Source organism: Gorilla gorilla, chromosome 3, assembly GCF_029281585.2.
Source record: "Gorilla gorilla gorilla isolate KB3781 chromosome 3, NHGRI_mGorGor1-v2.1_pri, whole genome shotgun sequence".
In the NCBI taxonomy this organism is placed as follows: domain Eukaryota; kingdom Metazoa; phylum Chordata; class Mammalia; order Primates; family Hominidae; genus Gorilla; species Gorilla gorilla.
In genome coordinates, this window is record NC_073227.2 from 31,301,354 (window position 1) to 31,307,788 (window position 6,435).

The following is a 6,435-nucleotide window of genomic DNA, read 5'->3' on the forward strand; positions in this document are numbered from 1 at the left end:
GATAGGGTGTCCATGAAGTCCACAGCTGGCACCATGGCTCATTAGGCATTTATCCAAGGCAGTCATCTCAATTCTGACTGTTTTCAGACCATGGGTCTTTCCACTGTGGCTATTTCTTCCTCTCTCCTCTGATGTTTCACTCTCTCATTACTTTAACATGTCTTCGGGGAGTTTCTTCTCAGTGTATCTGGGAGAATGTTTTTCTTGAATCCTTACTTAAAGAGAATTATGAACCACTGGGAAAAAGCTCTTCTGTTGATTAGGCTTTTTTTCTCCATTTGGGGAAAATCAAATGACTAAAATATAAATTTGGTTTGAACAGTTCTTAAATATCTTTTTTTCAACATTGACAGGAATTTTGCTTCTGCATTTTGATTTTGCACATGTAAAAAGTCAACCAGAAAGACTCTTAACAACTAAAAGTAGAAATTACAAAAAGCACTCTAAATACAAACCAGCAAAAATGATGATGATAAAATGTCTTTTGCACGTCTGATCTGTAAACACATCTAATGGCTCACTCAGAGAATGATGATAGTATTATTGCAAGTAACATATTCTTGGAAAGTGAGTCCCAATTCAATTTTTAACAGTCCCAAAGAATTTGGAAAGGTTGTCAAATACGGTTTTTAAAAATGCAACACTCTCATAGACCTGCATTACAATTTGGAGAAAACAGAGAAAGACAGGGTAAGGTATTCATACTTTAACTAATGGATGAGGCATGTATCAAGTCAAAGAAATGATCACATATTTCACACAAGGTATAACATGAGCTGCTCCAGAATAGTGGTAGGTTTCAAGATGATTCTGCCTAGTATCCTGTTGTTCAGGATCAAGAGAGTTCAGCAGCAAGTTTTTCTAGATACCTTCATCCTCTGAGTGGTCCGTTAGATCGCCAGCTTTCCATCTTGAGTTAGTTTAGCTAGAGCCTCAAAGACACATCACTCCAAATGAGACAGTCACATCAGATGAACTGCTGGGATGAAACCATCCTGATTGAAGGCAACTGAAAGAACAGCTAGATAATGAATCAGAATGCACAAAGTTCCTTTGAACTTTGGTCTGATTCTTTCGGCAAGAAAGCTCACTGTTTTTCAATGCCATCTTTTCCTGCCTCAGTGGCTTCTTTTCTCCACCCCTCTCCATTCTACATCATCATAATAACTAGACATTGAGAGGTAAGGGAAATTAGCACTACCAGAATACAAGGAAATCTGTCTCCCTTATAAGGGTGTCAACTGCACTTCATAGTGGCATATCTGGTCTTTGTTTCTGATTCTAAATTGGAACACTAACATTTAGCTGTTTAGGGTGAGGGGAGCTGAGCAGGAAGAGGACTTCAGTTATAAATCAAGGAATTCAGTGAGAACCTAAATGCAAAACAACAATACACATTCTGCTAGTTCAAAAACTGGTACTACTGCATAAAGAAATTAGCAACATAATTATACTTTCAAGTATGTTATGGTAGATTGCAAGAGTGGAAACACATTTTTCTCATCGCTATGAGCATATCACTTTGTAATGTGATGCTGCTGCTTCTCCCTTTAAGAGGTGAAGTTGATTTCTTTAGTCCTTGAATTTGAGATTGTTCGTGCAACTTGCTTTTAGCAAATGTGATGGAAGCAGAGGTGTACTGTGGCTTTTTCTCTCTCTAGCTGACACAGAACAGAGACAAATTATCCTATCTGAGACTTCCTAGACCAGAGATTAGCAAACTTTTTCTGTAAAGGGTGAGATGATAAATAATTTCGTCTTTGCAGTACATATGATCTTTGTCATAACTACTCAACTCTGTTCAACAAATGAGCATGATTGTGTTGCAACATTAAAAAAATACATAAAAACATGTATGGTCCATGAGCTGTAGCCTACAAATTCCTGCTCCACACCAGTCCACCTGCCAAACACCAGCCAAACCTCCAGCTGAATGCAGATGTCAATAGGCAAAGATAAGATCTGACACAGACTGGAAGAACCACCCAAATGATACCTGACTCATAACTTTGGGTGGTTTATTATTCAGGAGAAAACAAATGATAGATATCTTCTCTTAGAACTCATATGTTCATTTGTTTATAACCTCAAGTATCAAGTAAAATGAATGCTTTTTGATGCATCAAAGGATATTGGTTCATGAAACTACAGAGTACAAGTCAAAGACAAAAAGAGAAAGAAATAAGTCTCTCCAGAATGGGTGCAGCCCAATTTCTGTTTTTCTAAGAACTTAACAGTCACCAAGCCACAAATTCAAATGGAGAGAAGACTTGAAATATGGGTATATATAAAACATTTTCATGAACCCCATGGTGGCAGCATCTTGGGTTTTGATAAGTTTAAAATAATTACAAATAAAAGACCCATTGTTTATGATATTTACACAAAGTATAGGGTCCCCAGTGATACCAGGTAAAAACTAATATTGTGTGAGAAAATGGGCAGAGATGGCTTTGGAATCCATAGCCATGTGCTTGCATAATAAAATAAAAGCGGGAATTCGATTCATTTGACTCAACTTATTTAGCCACACTTCTGATGGTAATATTGCTATTTGGTATGTCATTTCTCTTCCTTGAAATTCTTAACTGTCACTTTAAAAACCTGACTGTTTATTATTACATGTCATTCTTCAAGTCCAGAACTATCACCAAAGGAGACATATAAGACATTGTTTTAATGCCAGGATTTACTATAAATCACAATTTCTTCTTCTTTCTGGAAAAAGAAAGGGGTAGAAGACAAAGATGACAGGGGGCGCCTGTGCTTAGTTACATATGATTTGAGACTCAAGTTAATAGCATGAAATATATTCATACAGTGAACTTCTGCAAATGTGAAATTTCTGTGCTTCAAATCGAAATTCATTATCAATGGAAAGGTTTAAAACCAGAGAAAATGACTGGGGAAAACTGCTTGAAAATATAAAATGCTTCAAAAGCAAGAGAAATACAAGATTAAACTAAAAAGAATGACCTGGTATTTAGTTGGTTCAGTAAGATTTTATATGCATGCAATTCTTCATAATTATGAATGTACAAAGGAAATTGTGATAGGAAAATGTAAAGGCTGAAATTATATACATATTCAAACAAAATAATGATAGTATTTATGAGAGACATAAACTATGTAGGTTCAAATTTATGTTGGAACTAGGCATAGGACTTCCCCAACTGTCACCATATATATAAAATTTTTAAACCCTTGTTCAAATTCACGTCACTGCAATTCTGACATGAAAACTAGTACCAAAAACAAACAAACAAAAATCTTCCTTTGAAGTAATTTGCAAATGATCTAATTAAATAAATGAAGTAAAGTTGAAATGGAGCAATTTTCTTACTTTTAAGTTTATTCACACAGTAATGAGAGTCAGGTTAACACGTGCCAACCCTGCCGCCTTTCAGGTGCAGACATTTATCAAATTTGACTTGAGAAATCAAGGAAGGCCAATTGCTTGAGGAACTGGTTTCCTGAAGAAACAGAAGAGTTAATTACTAGAGGCGGTGGTTGGGGGAAGAGCATCTCAGGCTCAGGAAACAGCATGTGCAAAAGCCAGTCTTGTGATAAGAGGCAGAATTGTGCACGTGATGAATTAAAAGGAGTGTGCCGCCATTCAGTCGTTCACTAAGATCATAGAGTCATAGGCTGGAACGGGCCCTTGGGATGCCCTAGTTCAATCTATTCATTTTACAGGTGAGGAAACAGACTCAGAGGGGTTAAGTGACTTGGCCAAGGTGACACTGCTAATGAGTGGTGGAGCTGGGATCAGAGCCCGGGGCTTCTAATTACCCTTTTAATGCTTTTCCACCGCACCATGCTGATTCTTTGTATCGGCGCTAATGAGTAGATCAAGATGCTGCAAAATTAGCATAATAATTATTTGTATATAAATACTGCATTTAAAATACTGCTGTATAACATAGCTTATCCTTCATGACTCACACCTACAAGCTGTCAAGGTATGACTCAGAAATAAATAATTAACAATTGGCTTTTCATCATTAAATGGTGCAGATCAACACCCAAGCTTGAGACTTCTATGTATTAACACAAACCCTATATTAGTGCATTCTAGATTAATGACATTTTATATATTGATTTATTTCTTTATTTAATAACCATAGTGCTGTTTTCTAAGCATTGTACTGGGACTAAAATGGTCTCATTTCAGGAAAACAAGATCCAGTTGCTTCTTTCAAGTTCATAATTCAGTAATTCTACTTATGCTTTACTCCTTTTCTCTTTGCATCTGAAAGCTGATATAAGTCTTTTGAGGTACAGCCTGGCACAAAAAGGATGAGATTTGTGGGCAGAATTTTGGAAGAATATCTCCCGAGAGAACATTCAGGACAGGTAACTTCTTAGATGAGAATGGTTTAGGGGTGGAGGGGATGAGGGTGGGTGGATGGGAGGAGATTGCAGTTGTTACTTAATTAGACCTTGGTTAGGTCTTCCAATTGAAATTACCTGGTGTTCTCTTATGACAGATTGCACTGCTTTGGAGAGCTGGTGATGAAATCCGGCCATTGAATTACACTGCACTATAAACTTCATTTGTTCTTGGGTGCATAGTGATTTGCTATAATAATGATCATCCATTTGCCAGACAGCTGAGATTTTTTAAAAGCTTGATTGCTTTTGGCATGGCATTATTAGTCCTGGAAGAAGGCAGCACATTTGTAGCAATTCTCAGCTTGAGCAAACTAGAATATTCACCTCCCACAAATGCTGGCCATTTAAGATCTGCGTGTTAGACTTTGGCATTTTTTCTAGCAATTCTACAACAGCATACACACTTTTATTTTTCATTAACACCATTGTGAATATGCCCATCTCTAAAATTTCAAGGGGGTTCACTTAAGCTACTGAGTTTTATGGACAGAAGGGCCAAGAAAAGTCCCCAAAGAAGAGTGCATGCTGTCAATTGTCAATTTTTTTTTTTCTAATGAAAGCCAAACAATTCCAGACAAACCCTTTTCTAAGAAATGAACTACATATCTGGATCCAAATAAATACTCATCTGATAAGAATCTAAAAGCTCTACTGAATTACAGTGGATGAGAACATGATGATGGTGATTCTTTGAAGATTACTGAGGAAATCAACTCTCATGTCTGATTCTGATACTTTTTTAGTCCATCCATGTTGAAAATGTCTATGGAATGATTCTGTTGTACCTTGAGAAATGAAATTCGTAGGCATGGATTCTCTCACACAGCAACTTTATACACAAAGATGAGAATAGAAGAAAGGTCATTTCCAAAGAAAGTGACATTTATTCTGTATTCACTGAAAAGCCAAAAGAATTTTCTCATTCACCCATACCGACAGAGCCCTGCATCTCCCCGAGAAGAGGTGAAAGAGACTGCTCCTATCTGCTCCTGCATCAAACTTCAGGCTCAAGACCTATCCAGAAAAAAAAATGTCTTCTTTCAGGGATGAACCTGCTGTCCTCATCAGAGGCCTTATTTTGTTTAGAATTCAAGCTCACTTGACAGGTATTCTATACTTTTTTCAATACAACTAAGCTAATGCCCACCTCCTTTCTGAATTGATTTCATCCCAGTATTACCCTTCATAGCTTTCTCTTATAGAGTAAGACAATAGCTGAACAGATTTATATATACATGTGTAAGTATCTAGATTGTATACAGGTGTGTGTCTAATATATGATACATGGAATATAGGTACACATATGTATGTGTGTATGTGTTTATGTATGTATATCATGAAAAGTTACAATAGTTTCAAAAGGAACATAGGCAGGCATCAATTACTGAGGTTAGTGGAGGCCACAACCAAAGTCAAATCAACGTATCCTTCCCAAACCTCGTATTAGCCAACAACACCATAAGATCTTTTCCCAAAGTCCTTGCTAACCAGACTGCCAGAACGGAGTTTGAAATAGCAAATGTGGCAGAGAAGTCAAGCAGTTTTTAAGCAGTGGCTTTACATAAATTTGAATCACAGTTCCATCCATTCCCAGGGTCCTACTGAGGGCAAGGAGTGCAGGTGCTGTAGCAGAGAAAGGGAGAATACTGGTAGGATGGAAAGGTTTTCTGGCTTTCTTGTTTGCCTTAAGTCAGAGCTTTGTGGCCTCCATCACACATAATGAATAATTAAGAGTTTATTGTCTTTTGCTCAGTTGAAACTGATTGTGTTGGAAGATTGCATTGCAGAATGGTTAATCACACAGATTTTGAAGATAAATCATGGCTATGCCACCTACTAGTTTTGGAATCTTGAGTAAAGTCCTTAGCCTGTTCGTGCTTCTGAATCTTCACATGCAAAATAAATTTCATTTATTTTGGGTTATTGTGAAGATTAAATGAATTAATACATGTGAAGCAACTGTAACAACTCTTGACATGCGGTAAGCACTGTAAATTGTGAACCATTTAGGAATGCCCCATTGGAGATAATTTAGGTCAC

General features: G+C 37.0%; 1 long non-coding RNA gene across 1 annotated transcript in view; it reads left to right on the top strand.

Annotated features, from left to right (window-relative positions):
* LOC134758303 (uncharacterized) overlaps positions 1 to 5,501 on the top strand; it is a 100,326-nt gene extending 94,825 nt beyond the window's left edge. The window contains exons 3-4 of the long non-coding RNA XR_010133348.1: positions 4,260 to 4,356; positions 4,491 to 5,501. This is a non-coding gene — a long non-coding RNA (uncharacterized lncRNA). The remainder of the gene's footprint in view (positions 1 to 4,259; positions 4,357 to 4,490) is intronic.
* The last annotated feature ends 934 nt before the right edge of the window (positions 5,502 to 6,435 follow it).